A 16,826-nucleotide genomic window follows, 5' to 3' on the forward strand; every position below is an offset into this window, starting at 1 on the left:
CTTTTTCTCTGGTGTCTTACATCTAAAACTCTCTCTCTCAGCTTAGCTATCCCAGAAGTTCAACTCACTAATACAGTCCTTCAGTGAACATGATTTTAAGCTCTTTTAGCTAACACACAAAATTTCAACTGAACTCAGTTTGAGAGAGATATTTTCTCTTCTGAGGCCAGCTTATTCTCAAACCTAAAACCTAAACTGCTTGAATCTAGAATCACACCCCTATAAATAAGTTGTGAAGACCTTTATTTTTCCTCTATTGTTTATTTCCCAGGCAACTTGGTCATGTATTCATTTGCCGGAAGCCAGGTGCTTTACCAGAAATCATATTCTAGAGAAACCTAGTTCTTAAAGAGACCATTGCCCCAACACAAAATTTAGGCCTTTACCCCAAAAGGACATGGGCCATCACGCTCTAGACTGCAAACTGGAAAATATGCAAAACAACCACAGTTGGAGGCTGGAATGTGTCAATGGCAAAGATAAGGCCTGTGGTTATTTTTACAGCTATTGGCAAAGTATGGTCCTCTGGTGCAGCAGCAATAACTTGTATTTAGATAGCACCTTTAATGTTGTAAAAGATGCATGTCCTGTTGCAAGAAACTGAAGAGCTCTGCAACAGCCCGCCTGGAGAAGTGCAGCCTCCTGATGCACTAGTCTTCATATAGAACCAAGAAACTGACTCAGCATATGCACTCTGTGTGCTAGGTATTCCTTGCTACAAGCTGTCCTCATCACCTTCTGTCTACTGATACAGCATGAACAGCCACTGAGCCTGAAGATGCTGCTGCTGCTGCACCTCGTCCTCACTGTCCCTCCATTTAAATGAAGTTGCCAGTCATCGTACCCATGCTGAACATATAGAGCCTTAGGGCTAGTAAGGCAAAAATAAATCTCAAGAAGTAATCCAGAAGCTGGAAAATGTCTGGCACTCCAAACAGCACAATGGGACACTGATCCTCTGATCCAACTACCTGCAGCTGAATGTCTTTCGTATGCTGTTTCAGTAGTTCCAAGAAACCAATCCAACTAGTATTCACTAGTGGGTGTCTCCGTCAATTTAAAAGAGCATTCATTCAACACGATGGCTGACAGGGGAACTCTGGGTGTAATCTTCTGTTCTGAAGTATAAGTTCGGTGGTGAGCGCGGAAGGCAGAGTGATTTACACTGGCGGGGTGGGACTGCTGATTCAAGTGGAGCTCACTGGTTGTCAAAGTGGGGGTGGACAGGAAGTCGCTGTCTCCACCATTACTTCATGGGGTCAAAGGTCTGGGTGCCATATTTAAAGAATATGCAGACAGTCTGCACTGTCCCATCCATCTTTAGTTGGCCACTACTCCATCCTTCCCCACTAACCCACCCTCCTTTCATTGGTCATCCTCCATGCAACCTGCACTGCCACCATCCGGTCTCAAGCACAGGCTGGCATTTACCGACGCTCCCCTAAAGAGGACAATGCAGCAGCAACTCACTGTTGATCATGGAAGAAGTCAAGCTCGCCAGGCGCACACCACTTACGTGCAGCCGTAGAAGTGAACGTTTTACTTTCTTGGGGGTAGGGAACTTAATTTGAAGGGGGAGCTTAATTCTGGTGAGTAACCTTTTAATGAGCATGCATGACTTGCTAATGCATGCAAAAGGGCTTCCCAACATTGTTCATTGGGAAGATCGACCTGCCTTATAATTCGCCTTTAAAGTCCTGAGAACATAATTTGTACAGTTCATCTCGACATTGGGAAACTGATTTTTGGCCTCAAGCCAAATTAAGTTCCCCGGTCCGCTGCTGGCGGGACTGGAAGATTTCGCCTAAGGTGGTAAGTACTCTGGAGCAATTTTACCCACCTGCTTGGCCTGTTCTCAATAGTGGGCATGTCTAAAATTGTTCATATTTCCAATATTTAGATGTATCCGTGATGCCTTTCAGTATGAATTGGAGTGAATTGACAGGATAATTGTATTATGTTGCATATGCTCAATGCTGTCATTGAAAGAACCAGAATTATTTGTCATAGAACCATGATGAGAATGAGGAGTGATATAATCAGCACATTAGGAAGTCTCTTAACTAGCAAGGCTACACCAGACAATGCTAAAGATATTTTTCCCCTTAAGGCTTGCACACTGGCGCTTCTGCAAACAGAATATAATTTAAAACACTAAATATAACTGACCATAACTGCTCAGTGACTAATTTCGATAAAAGTTCCAGCGCCTTTTTTTTTCCGTGCCCGCTGATGTTGGATAGGTTCGGCAGCATGAGCGGACAATATGGCGAGAAGACCAAAAGTCACTTTCACAATGTCGTGAAACCAATTTGCAATCGTCCGCTCTGCCCGTCAATGGTGGGCTGCATTTCCTGCCGTCAGGATGTCGGGAACCTTATTGTAATAAATCTGCATATCATTTTAAGTCCAGCTCACCGGAATCATCCCCACACACTAGATCATCCGAGCACATTGCTGTCATTACATGCCAACGTGTTTTACAACAGCATATATAAGGTGTGCATCTGGCAAACTACACTTCGAGGGGAACTTGGAGGTGAGTGCACAGAAAGGTCACGCAGCACTTGCAAGGGTTGCCTATGAAACCTCAAGGTTGAGGTGCCACGCATTCAGGTGAGGGCACAGTTTAGTTATGTTTTCCCGGCTGGTTAACACTCTGGAACTGGGGCAAGGGCTGCACTGCGGTTGAGGTGACTTGGGGGGGGTGGGTGGGGGGGTAAAGGGCTGCACTGTGGTTGATGGTAGTGCACAAGCATATGCAGGGTGGAGGGGGGGAGCAGCTATGCATTAGGGGAACCTTGTATGAAGTGACTATTACTTCGCAATTGAATCAGATCAGGCACAGCCACATTGACCTGCATAGAGTCGGGCTTCTAGATTATCTGCCCACTCAAGCAACATAGAGGTATGAAATTGCCACCATGTGCTCCAAAGCTTTTCATCCCTTGGGCACAGACTGCAAACTAATGAGCTTTTTAGTGGACTGCAGAGCAATTGGACGACTCTGCACGTTGTACAACCTCCTTGTTAAAACTGGCCGTGGAGCAGTCGCTGGTGGAGATGCTCACAGCCCCTTGCAGCATCATCATCCCGGTCTGGACCAATCTCCCCATGGTTCAAGCTAACAGTGCAGTCTTGCAGTGTGGGTTAGGAGAATGCCTGAACTGAGAGCACAGCATGCAGTCCAGTGGGTCAGGTGGAGTGCGGGGGGTTGGGGAGGAGGGTGGTGGGGGGGGGCGGTGGGGGAGGGGGTGGTGGTGGTGTGGGGGAGGTATGGGGTATTTTGGGCAAGCCATGCAGCACACTAAACTCTGGCAATCCTAATGGTAGCCAGCACCCTCCGGGGTGCATTAAGGGGCCTTCAGACTTAACGAAGAGAGGTTCTTAGAACACCCAAGCTAGGAGGAGTAAATCAGGAGCATGGGGCCTGCTGAACCAACTATTTGCCTCATGGTTTACAGAGAGCAGAGAAGAAGGAGGAGAGAGCAATGGAGGCACCTGATTCGGCAGAGGAAGGAGCAGCACCCTCAGGAAGAAGGGCAGTTGGGGCTCCCACACATGCCACTGAAGAACCACAGCGAGCTGCCACCACTTGGTGCCTAGCTAGACACAGGGTCTATAAATTGTCATTCCTGCAGATAACCGAGAACCAGTATCGCCAAAGACTGCTCATGTCTAGGGAACTGCTCGGTCACATCTGCCACCTGCTGCAGGATTTGGCACCATGGGAACATGGAAAGCATCCACTGCCCATGGCCGTAAAAGCAATTACGGCACTCAATGTTTACGCCAGTGGCTCCTTTCAGGGCTTCACAGGTGACCTGTGTGGGATATCACAAGCCTTCATGCACAAATGTACCCATGAAGTCATGGACACCATCTTCACAAAAACAAAACTTTGTTTCGCCCGAGACCAGGAAAGCCAGGATACAAGAGCACTGGGATTTGCTCAGATCCCAGGTTTCCCACAGGTGCAGGGTGCCATTGACTGCACTCATGTGGTGCTTAGATCTCCGTGGCAACAAGCGGTCAACTATGTCAACCACAAGGGCTCCCACTTGCTGAATGTGCAGCTGGTGTGCAACCACTACAAATGCATCCTACAGGTCTGCGCACATCCCAGGGAGTGTTCACAATTTCTGTATTTTCAGTTAGTCTCAAATCCCTGACATCTTCCAGGGTCCACAGAAACTGCAGGGATGGCTTCTTGGGAACAAGGGCAGCCTGCAGAGGATGTGGCTGATGATGCCTGTGCAGCAGCCTCAGACTGCAGCAGAGCGAAGGTTTAATGAGGCTCGTGCTGCAACTCGCACCTTGGTGGAGCAAACCATCGGGATGCTGAAAATGAGGTTCTGGTGCCTGGACCAGTCTTGCGGAGCTCTGCAGTATAGTCCACAGAGGGTGTCACGCATCATCGTCATCTGCTGGACCCTTTACAATCTAGTGCTGCAACAGTGAGAGGAGCTGGCTGAGGAGGAGATGGAGGAGCTGGAGGTCTCCTCAGATGAGGAGGATGCTGACGGGGATGAAGGTGAGGAGGTCCTCGAAAGTGACAATGATGGCGATGAGGCCATTGCATTGGCCAGATGAGGCAGGTATGCTCGGGAGGCCCTCATAGCTGCTAGATTTGTGGACGATGATGACAACATGCAGTAAGGAGACACCATAGATCCTCACATTGCACCTATGAATGTTTGACTCCAGTTTGGCTTATGGCAGCGCACATACCCTCTGTGATAATGCTCCTGTCATGAAGATGCATTGGAGGCCCTAATTGTTGCTTGATTCCAGGAGGATGATGACCACATGCAGTGAGGATGCTCCACAGATCTTCGCGTTGCCCCTGTGAATGTCTGACTCCTCTCTGGCTGAGGGCAGCTCACTTGTCCTCTGAGATCAGGGTCATATCATGGAGATGCAATCGTGAAACTTTAAATGCACCTAATCCTTTGTCAGCCTTCAGCACCTGACTCCTTCAGGAGCACAATGTCACTGGTCACAGCTGCTGAAGAGCTGGGGGCCAGACATCAGTAATGTGTCCAGTGAGAGTGAGGCCAGACCATCGCTTTGGTCTGAAGACTGCACAAAGTATAGTGAAGAGGCACTTAGCTGAGACACCTGCTTTTATCTCATGCAGAAACCAAGGTTTCACATCTGAATGACACGAACACCGCTCTTCAGAATAAGGAGCCATAGGCAGGGAGACATTCTTGGGAGTTTATTTACAATAGTGAACAATATGTACAAGTGATTAACACCCATGCCCAGGCGGTGCAGCTACACCTTCTTAACCTACCTAACCCTGCCTATACATCTTGGTGCTCCCCAGGCATCCACAGCGGAGGTGGAGGCAGCCTGCTGACTGCCCTGTCTGTGATGACCTTGATGGATGTATTCTGGACAGCCGAGACCTGGAGGGCCCCAGCCTGCTTTCGAGGTCCTGCTGTGCGGCAGTGGTACCCTCCTTGCCCTGTGAAGCTGGAGCTGCTGGGGTGACAGGAAGAAGGGATTTAGATGGCTGGACACTCCCGGAGTCACCTGCTGATGGCCCAGGAACGTACACCTGCTTATCCTCCTCCCTGTGGGTGTCTGAGGGCCCCTGGCTGACTCCTTGAGGAGAAGGGGAAGCTCGAGTGAGGTCAAGCTGCCCACACCCCTCTTACGTTGATATCATTGGAGACCAACTATGGAATCAGCAATGGAGTTCAACCTGTGCAGCTGTGCAAGACCAATATCCTGGATCAAGGTCTCCATGGTGGCTGTCACACTACCAGTGTTGACCTCGGTGCATTGGCATGCCGGTGCTATCAACTTAGCTTGAAGACGGACGTAGTCCTTCATCGTGCCTTCCAACTGAGGAGTGCAGTGGACATCACTTCCTGATGTTCCCTAGCTTGCCTTTGGAGCTCCAGCAACTGAAACATGACCGAGTCTGGAGGTTAGTCATCTGACTTGGACTCAGCAGATTTCTGGCCTCCAGCAGTCCTCCAAATGCAGGAACCTGAGAAGTTCCTGCCACCACCTGCTGGGAATCAGACGGTGTGATGTGCTCACCAGATTGTGATCCCCAGGCTACTCTAAAACTAGGTCCCACCGAGGTGTGTGTCTTTGTGCTATTGGAGGGTGTGGGTAAGCATTGTGAAGGGTCTTCCATGAAGGTTCCTTCAGATTCCTCTTCAGAGGTTTCTTCGGGGCTTGATTGGAGGCCCTGGGTCATGGACTCTGTCGGCTGTCTGGCAGATGTGCCTGCAGAAGCAAGAGGGGTTAATTAGAGCATGACAGTGGCTTGTGGAAGAGGACATATCACTCACAGCATGGTTGTCCGATGGATATTCCGCTGCTGGATCCTCACTTGGTAGAACACCATTGACCCCACCATCAGCACAGGAATGGTCCAGCTCGCCACTGAGTTCAAAGTCCATGAGGACCTGGATTTCAGGCGTTCCTCCACCAGTCTGTGACCTCTCCCTTTTGTTGTGTGCCAGCCTGTCTTGCATGAATAGAGATGGAGAGAGTGTAAGCAGGACACCTGCCGGGTCAGATGATAAGTATGCTTGGCATGTGTGGGTGGTAAGTGGTCCCATGGACGAGATGAGGACAATGAAGGTGTGTGTGAGAGAGTGATGTCCTTTGAACTGACCGTGAGTGAGGGTTCTGTGGAAGTGTGATGGGATTGTGGTTGTGTGAGTTGAGAGTGATGAGAAGAGTCACTTACCCTGGTGGAACGGAGGAGATCATTCATCCTTTTTCAGCACGGGGCGGCTGTGGTCTTTTGCAGGGCATTGGCACAGACCACTGCTGCCGCCCCCTCCCATGCGTGGGATTAGTGTTGTTGCTGCCCCTCCTGCGGCAAGAACGGGAGTAGAGGACATAATGGCAGGCCTCCACTGCATCCAAAAGGCACTCAAGGAACGTGTCATTAAATTGGGGGCTGCAGTCTTTTTGCCTTTCAGGGCCATGTCTTCTTTGCAGCAAGCCTGGGCTGGAAGCACCAAGAGGTGTGCGCGCAGCTTCATTTTAAATATGGTGCCTGGCGTGAGGAAGTGGCGTGGTGATGCCATGGCGGGTGAATGAGAGGCCATCTGTCATCGAAACGACATGTTGCCTGGGAATGCAGGATTAACGAGGCAGGATTGGGACCATACAGCGTGAAAAGCCGCCACTGCGTTCTTTTACCTGCCCACTACCACACTTGGTGCAAATCTGGGACAATTCAGCTCAATGTTTTAAACAGTAATTTGCGTTAAAAAGTGCTGATTGCAAACTTTAGAGCTCAAATTTGTTTTTATTCACTTAAGAAGTATCTGTGTGATATGTTTAACATGTTTGACTGCTGCATTGTCCACTTGTGATTGTGAACCTGTGCGCCATTCAATATGATCTTGGCTGATCTTGGACTTCAACTCCACTTTCCTGCTCACTTCCCATATCAAAAACAGAATTACCTGGAAAAACTCAGCAGGTCTGGCAGCATCGGAGGAGAAGAAAAGAGTTGACGTTTCGAGTCCTCATGACCCTTCGACAGAACTTGCCACACTTCCCATATCCCTTGATTCCTGGGAGACCAAAAGTCTGTCTAGCCCAGCCTTAAATATTTTCAATGATGGCCCACCAATGCAAGATAATTGGCACCAATACCCAGATATACCATTATAAAATAATTGAGTTACACCAACATATAGAAGAATGACATAATAAACAGTGATGCTTGTCAATTATTTCCTTTGATAAGTAACCTGAATGCAAGAGACTATGATCTCAAGATAAGCACTGGATGTATAAAAAGGAATACTGGAACAATTTTTCATGCTAAGAGTTACTAGAATATAGTATACTTATCCACAAATTGTGATTGATGCTTAATCAATTATAGCACTCAAAAATGTACTCTATAATTACTTGAAGAACATAAGAGGGTATGGAAAGAAAACAGGTAAATAGAACTATACAACCTCAGCCCACAAGAGGGAATTAAATTCAGTGCATTCAAGAGGGTCAAATGAGCTCTTCCTGAGCTAAATAAAACATTTAGGTTCCAGGCTCATTGATTTTTTAAGCGCCAAGGGAAGCAGGCACCTTCTTCAAATTGGGCACTTTATTCCACATGTGTCTTCAGGTATGGCAGGATCAAGAGAGCATGTGACTTTCTTCATGATTGCTTCCCATGTGTACTGGATCCTTTGTTTAGTGGGACATTAGAAACCTCATATAAACACACTAAGTGATTTTTCAATATAATAGTCAAGAGATGGCTAACAGACCACCAGACTACACAATGGGTATGTGTCTACAAACTGTAGAACTGTAATCAATACCTACAGATTTGGAGCGCTGCGTCCAAATGTACCCCCATTTTCCTTGCAAATGCTCATCCCAGAGAACTTTTGATTAGAGCAAATCCTCAGATATCACGACGAGGATCTTCCCCATCAAAACCACCTTCATATGGTAATGGGCTATTCATGAAACAAAGAACTTCTTGTAAAGAGCGAAACTGACCGAAATAACCAGCATCTTCTTCATCAAAGGTGTAACTGTGTTTTAACAAAGTACAGAGTTCATAATTGCTAGTAAACTACCTCAGTGTCCCCTGAAAAAGTAACTTTAAATTTGCTGAATGACAAGTTGCTCCATTATGATAAAAAATTCCACATAATTTAAAATATTTTTTAACATTGATATTTTAGTTTCTACCTTAGTCCCATGGCCTAAATTTTTCATTCAGCATGCGGGGGTGGGCCCAACATGCCGATGCATAAAATGATGTGCGATGACATCAGGTGTGCGTTTCGATGCCATCACGCTTTCTCGTGATGTTTTGTTCGGCGGGCGCGTGCCGGAGTCAGCTGCGTGTCCGCTGATATTTAAATGGCCTATTAAGGCCATTAAGAAAGTAATTAATGTAATTTTTAATGCGGCCCGTCCAATCTTAAGGTCGGTGGGCAGGCAAAAAGACCAAGCTTTAGCTTTTATTAATTAAATGAAAAATTTTTCCGAAATATCAAGACATGTCCCATCTCATGTGACACAGTCATATGAGGGGACATGTGTAATTACATTTTTAATCCATTTATTTAATAATTTCAAAAGTGCTTCAATCTCCCTGAAGGAAAAAGAAATTTATTATCTAAATGGTGAGAGATTGCGAAGATCTGAGATTCAGAGGGAGCTGGGTGTCCTAGTGCATGAATCACAAAGGGTTAATATGAAGGTACAGCAAGTAATTAGGAAAGTTAATAGAATGTTATAATTTATTGTGAGGGGAATTGATTACAAAAGTAGGGAGGTTAGGCTTCAATTGTATAGGATACTGGTGAGACCACATCTGGAGTATTGTGTACAGTACTGGTCTCCTTATTTAAAGAAAGATGTAAATGTGTTAGAAGCAGTTCACAGAACATTTATACCAGGAATGGGCAGGTTGTCTTATGAGGAAAGGCTGGATAGGTTAGGCTTGTATCCATTGGAATTTAGAAGAGTAAGAGTAAGAGGTGACTTGATTGAAACTTTTAAGATCCTGAGGGATCTTGACAGAATGGATGTGGAGAGGATGTTTCCTCTTGTGGGAGAATCTAGAACTAGGGGTCACTGTTTAAAAATAAGGGTTCGCTCATTTAAGACAGAGATGAGGGGAAGTTTTTTCTCTCAGATGGTCGTGTGTCTTTGGAACTCTCTTCCTCAAAAGGCCATGGAAGCAGAATCTTTGAATACTTTTAAGGCAGAGCTAGATAGATTCTTGATTAACAAGGCGGTGAAAGGTTATTTGGGGTAGACAGAAATGTAGGGTTGAGGTTACAATCAGATCAGCCATGATCTTATTGAATGGTGGAATCAGGCTCATGGGGCCAAGTGGCCTACTCCTGCCCCTAATTCGTATGTTCTTATGTTCGTATGTTTTATTAGTTTCCCAAGCTAACGAACAGGATTTTCTTTTCTCATGCATCAGTAATTTTTGAAACCAGCTTCACTAGAATACCCATCAGAAAAATTAGTAGATGAAGCATTGCTAAAAATGACTAGTTTCGTGTATATTGAATCACCTTAGGATGGGAACTCAACTATGTATTTCTCCAGATTTATTTTTTATTGTTTTATTCACCTTTAAAACGTTTTCTACTTGAGGATGTTTTATCATAGTACTTAAATCCAACGCATCAAACTAGCATCTGCTCTAACCTCCGTGCACAATCTGTTCAACTGACAATCAAGCTTTGTAATTGCTCTGTCTCTACTTTCAATATAACATCATCCTTCAGCACGGACCTAGTTTGATTAACTGAAGTGGGTGTAATAGTCTCTAAATAGGATAGTTTGCTTAAGGTTATTCCAGGCCTGCTCTACTTAATAGAAGAACACAATAAATAGGAGCAGGAGTAGACAATATGGCCCGTCAAGCCTGCTCCACCATTCAGTAAGATCATGGCTGATCTTGGGTTTCAATTCCATTTTCCTGCTGACTCCCCATATCCCTTAATTCCCTGAGAGAATAAAAATCTGTGTATCCCAGCCTTAAATGTATTCAACAATGGAGCATCCGCAACCGTCTAGGGCGGAGAATTCCAAAGATTCACAGCCCTTTATTAAGTGAAGTAATTTCTCCTCATCTCAGTCCTAAACAATCAGCCCCTTACCCTGAGACTGTGCCCTTGTGTTTTAGACTCTCTGACCAGCAGAAACAATCTCTCAATGTCCATCCTATCAAGCCCCTTCAGAATTTTGTAGGTTTCAAAGAGATCGGCTTTCATTCTTCTAAACTCCAGAGAATATGAACCCATTTACTTAGTCTCTCATCATAGGTCAACCCCTCATCCCAGGGATCAACTTAGGGAACCTTTGCCGTACCGTCTCCAATGCAAGTATATCCTTTCTTAAATGTGGAGACCAAAACTGCACACCGTATTCTAGATGTGGTCTCATCAAAACCCTGTGCAATTGTTGCAAGATTTCTGTATTCTTGTACTCCAATCCCCTTGCAATAAAGGCCAACATGCCATTTGCCTTCCTAAAAACTTGCTACACCCGCATGCATAACTTTCTGCGATTATTGTATGAGCACACCCAAATCTCTTTGGACATCAATATTTACAAGTTTCACACCTTTTAAAAAATATTCTGCTTTTTTATTCTTATGCCCAAAGTGAATAATCTCACACTTCCCTACTTTATACTTCATCTGCCATCTTGTTACCCACTCACTTAACCTGTCTATATCTCTTTGCAGCCTCTCTGTGTCCTCCCCAAGCTTACCTTCCCACCTAGCTTGGTATCATCAGCAAATTTTGATACATTACTCTCTGTCTCTTCACCTATGTCATTACTATAGATTATATACAGCTGTGGACAAGTACTGACCCTTGTGCCACTCCACTGTTCACTGCCTGCCAACTTGAAAAAGCTGTGTTTATGCCCATCTCTGCTTTTTATTCATTAACCAATCCCCAACTGATGCCAAAATGACACCCCCAACTCCATGAGCCTTCATCTTGCCTATTAATCTTATGTGTGGCATCTTATCAAAAGCCTTTTGGGAATCCAGGTATACATCTACTGGTTCCCCTTTTTCTACTCTACTAGTTACAATCTCAAAAAACTTTAATAAACTTGTCAAACACGATTTCCCTTTCGCAACATCGTGCTGACTTATTCTAATCGCACTATGCTTTTTAACTGCGTTGTTACAACTTCCTTAATAATAGTTTCAGCATTTTCCCAACAACTGATGTTAGGCTAACTGGCCTGTGGTTCACTGTTTCCTCTCTCATTCCTTTCTTGAAAAACGGTGTAACATTTGTCAACTTCCAATCTAATGGAGCTGTTCCTGAATCTAAGGAATTTTAGAGAATCATAGCCAGTACATCCACTATCTCTGCAGCTATCTCTTTTAGAACTCTATGGTTTAGGCCATCAGGTCTCCAATACTTTGTTTCTGCTGATAATAATTTCCTTAATTTCCTCACTCCTTCTGGCTCCTAGGTCCATTTACTTCTGGAATGAAACTTGCATCTTCCATTGTGAAGACAAACACAAAATATTTCTTCACTGCCTCTTCCATTTCTTCATTCCCCATGATAACTACTCCTGCCTCTGCTTCTAAGGGATCAACATTTACTTTAGCTCCTCTCTTGCTTTTTATTTATTTATAAAAGATCTTACAATCTGGTTTTATATTTCTGGCTAGTTTACTCTCATTCTATTTTCCCCCTTTCATCAACTTTTTGGTGGCCATCTGCTGGTTTCTATAACACTCCCAATCCTCAGACTTGCTATTGTTTTATAAGCTTCTTCTTTTAATCTAATACTATCCTTAATTTCCCCAGTGAGCCACAAATGGGTTTTTGTTTTTCAATGGAATGTATTTTTGTTGAATATTTTGAATTCTTCCTTTAAATGTTTCCCACTGTTCATTTACCTTCATAACTTTTACTCTATTGACCCTATTTACCTTAGTCAGTTGTCCTCTCACACCTATATAATTGGCTTTGTTTAAGATTAAGATTCATGTTTGTGATTGTAGAATGTCACTTTCAAACTTAACATAGAATTCAATGGTATTATGATCACCATTTCCCAGAGGATATTTTACCAAGAAATTACTAATTAACCCTGCTTCATTTCACAATGCTCAATCTAAGATAGCTTTATCCCTAGTCGGTTCCACAACGTATTGCTCCAAGAAACTGTCACGAAAACATTCTACAAACTCATCTTCTAGGCCACTCTTGGCAATTTGATTGTCCAGTATATGAAGATTAAAGCCCCCCACAATTATTACAATTCTTTTGTTACAAGCTTCAATAATTTCTTGTTTAATGTTGTGCCCAAAGTTATAGCTACTGTTAGGTGGCCTATAAACTGCTCCCACCAGTGTTTTATGACTTTTGCCATTCCTAATTTTCACCCATACTAATTCTACTTCATGATCTTCTGAGGCCAGATCCTTTCTCATTAATGTCCTTATGTCATCCTTTACAGTCATGGCTACCCTACTCCTTTGCCATTCTGTTGTCTTTCTGAAATGTTGTTTGCCCTGGAATATTTATTTCTGAACATTGATTACCTTGTAACCATGTCTCTGTTGTGACAATTAAATCTAAATCATTTACTTCTATTTGTGCCACTAGTTCATCTATCTTATTGCAGATGCTTCATGCATTCAGAAAAATAAGTTAATTTATTTTTTTTACTTTTATTCTCTCCAATGACCTTATTCACCAATGTACAACTTTTGTTAAACTCACTGTTCTTTCCTGTCCCACTTTGTTTGTCTTTATCCACATTGCTATACTGTTTTGATGCCTCGACCTTTCTCTTTGGATTTCTAAATCTCCCTTCACCTGAGCCCTGCCCCCTCTGTTACTTAAAGTCCTGTACACAGCCCCAGTTATACAATTGGCCAGGACACTTGTCCCCGCCTAGTTCAAGTGGAGCTTTTCCCAACAGAATAGCTAGCTCACTCTTTGAGTACTGATGCCACTGCCTCATGAATTGAAACCCCTTCTTCTCACACCACTCTTTGAGCCATGCATTTGATTCTCTGACCTGCTTGATCCAATTGGCGCGTGTCTCAGGTAACAATCCAGAGATGATTACTTTTGATGTTCTGCTTTTTAATTTGGATCCTAGCTCCTCAAATGTTCTTAGCAGAACATTATTCCTGGTTCAACCTATGTCATTGGTTCCCTTGTGGACCACAACAACTGGATCCTCCCCCTCCCACTTCAACTTCTTCTCCAGCTGCGAGGAGATGTCCTTAGCCCTGGCACCAGGCAGGCAACAAAGCCTTTGGAGTTCCCAGTCAAGGCTGCAGAGAACAGTATCTATCCGCCCCACTATACTGTCACATATCACTACCAGATTCCTCTTCGCTTGATCCCACTTGAATGGCACCCTTCACCATGGTGCCATGGCCAGTCCACTCTCGACCTTGCAGTCCTTCTCTTCATCCACACAGATGTCAAGCACCTTGAGCCATTTGGGCAAAGTCAGGGGCTGAGGCTCCTCTGTCACTACATGCTGATTCCTCATACCTACCTGACTCGCAGTCACACCCGCCTGTACCTGACTATTGACCAGTCTCTAAGGTTCTGTCTAACATAAGGGGTATGACTGCCACCTATGTGGTATGACTGTCACCTCAGGAGTATGATTATTATTTTTTCTTATTCTTTCATTGCTGGCTCATCCCTAATTTCCCTTGAGAAGGTGGTGGTGAGCTGCCTTCTTGAACTGCTGCAGATCATGTGGTGTCGGTACACCAACATTCCTGTTAGAAAGGGAATTCCAGAATTTGGACCCAGCAACAGTGAAACTACAGCAATATTGTTCCAAATCAGGATGGTGTATGGCTTATAGGGGAACTTGCATGTGATTGTGTTCAGCTGCCCTTGTCCTTCTAGATGGTAGGGGCCACAGGTTTGGAAGATGCTTTTGAAGGAGCTTAGGCAAGTAGCTCTGGTACATCTTGTATGTGGTATGCACTGCTGCCCCTGTGCATTGGTGATGGAGGGAGTGAATGTTTAAAGTGGTGAATGGGGTGCTAATCAAGTGGGAGGCTTTTTTCTGGATTACATTGAGTTTCTTCAGCGTTTTTGGATCCAGGCAAGTGGAGAGGATACCATCAGACTCCTGACTCATGTTTGCACATACCTCTAAACTGATCACTGGCAAATTTCCTTTCATTATTAGCCAGAAACTTCATTGGTGCCCAAAGTCTAGTCCCTATCTATTTCTCCATAATTTTGTCTCTTATAACCCTTTTGTCCTTAGTAAGTATTATTGTAGAAAGACTAAATCTGGTCACCAGGTCTACAAAATGTAGAATGAAAACATATCTGCCTTTATCCCACACCTTTAGATTCATGACAACCATCCTGTTAAAGTTGTGTGCCAATGGAATACACAATTGGATGTGGTTGTGCCCTCTGTTGCTTATTACAGATTTTGCACTTCTCACTAATCTCTTCCATTAGCCTCATATACTCTTCATTAACCATGCTAGTACCCTTTAACAGGATTCATAACCTTTGACTTTCAGGATGAACAAATTGTCTATGTAACTTTAAGACAATTGTTCTTTTGTCTCTCTGATTATTGACATCTGATGCCATTATTACTTGTCTAACGCTTTGTGAGGAACATCCGGTTTTGTTAAAACAATACAATAATGTCCTGAGTGGGTAAACTGTAGATCCAGTGACTTTGCAAAAATCATTGCTTTATCATACTCCATGTTAAGTTTCATTTGTACCTTATTCATAGAAGATGTATTTAACAGCATAGGTATCTCACTAAAGACTAAATCAGTACTTAGAAAATGGCTTACTCTAGCTCATTTATATGGTATTACAACTCTCTTTAGTGACCTCAATATATTGTCATCAATTAACCTAAAGTAAATAGTACTTACCTTGCATCTATCTTCACTACCTAGTGAATCAAAGTAACATTTTAACCAATTTGTTCCATATACTGACAAAGTGCAAGCACTATCCAGCACTGCATTGCTGAAGGAATCTGCGGCTAATATTCATCACAGGACTAAAATTCCTACAGCCCGTATTACTGGTTTGGATTAACCAATAATCTACATATGCTTTCTGTCATTTTCCATAATGGTTACTGGGTTCTGTCTGATTTTTTTCTTAACTTCCAACCTTAACCTTTAGGCAGACTTTCTCTGCTAATATGTTATCTTCCAGAAAAGCAGTTTGGTGAAGGATAGAACAGGAGCCAATCTTTATATACTTTAATGTTTATTTAAAGAGTACATAATAAAAGCATACACCCCATAACCACAGTTTCAGTCTGTAGCTATTTATGGGGATTCAAGTGAGTCACAGGTTAATGCCCACCACTTGCATTCAATTAAACATAAGTAATATACAATTAACAGAATGGTCCTTCTAAACCCAGTTTGACAATACACTGGAGTTGCTCTCTCTTTGCTGCCAAATTCAAGCAATTTAAGACTGCCTCTTCCAGTCAGGTTTCACAACATCTCCACTCTAGAATTAGTTAAGGACTAATTCTGGAATTATACTGTCACTTTTACATCACCATGAAGAAGAACACTTATCTGTGATGCAGAAGTGATTGTATAACTGTACCTCATTGTAGCATTGATCAACTCATAGATGCAGGAGCTGATTGCCAGATGACAGCAGCTATCCTCAACACCAAAGCAACATTTGAGTATATTTTAATTATGCTTATTGATACCATAAAATGGCTATCAGTACTAATAATAGTGTTGTTAAGCCACTCGTGAGTTTATTTCAGATTTTAGAAAACCTAATTAAGAAAAGCACTTGAAATGGATTAAAATACTAAGTTTTGGAGATATACATAACAGATTTTTCATTTAATTCAAAGATTGTCATTGCACTATTTTTATGTAATGCACCTGTATTCATATTGAAGGTGAACACATGTATCCTGTTTCACGGCAGTTCAACTTGTATCCACATATAAATTAATGCAGAATAAAGTAACATCAAAGAAAACCCTTCTGTTGCAGTAAAGGCCTTACTGATCCAATACATACATATTTACTACAAAAATAGTGGAACTACTTTTTCTCTTAAGAAACTATACTTACAATTAAATGCCTCACAAAATTTATCAGAGAAAATAAACTCTCAAAATTTGTCTCTGAAATCTTTGAATAAGGTTTGCACATCAGCCATGCTAAATATTGTAAAGAACTTTCTTGAATGCATTCAGCATTTATTGATTGCAGCAAATTATGTTTGGCTTGCTTGCTTTAGGAGGATCACAAAGGGTGAGGTAATGGATGTTGTATAACTAGTCTTTAAGGCTGACCC

The 16,826-nt window shown here is 43.3% G+C and overlaps 1 protein-coding gene across 1 annotated transcript in view; it reads right to left on the reverse strand.

Moving 5' to 3' along the window:
- dnah9l (dynein, axonemal, heavy polypeptide 9 like) overlaps nt 1-16,826 on the reverse strand; it is a 393,205-nt gene that overhangs the window by 159,519 nt on the left and 216,860 nt on the right. The window lies entirely within an intron of this gene.

Source organism: Carcharodon carcharias, chromosome 12 (assembly GCF_017639515.1).
Source record: "Carcharodon carcharias isolate sCarCar2 chromosome 12, sCarCar2.pri, whole genome shotgun sequence".
NCBI lineage: Eukaryota > Metazoa > Chordata > Chondrichthyes > Lamniformes > Lamnidae > Carcharodon > Carcharodon carcharias.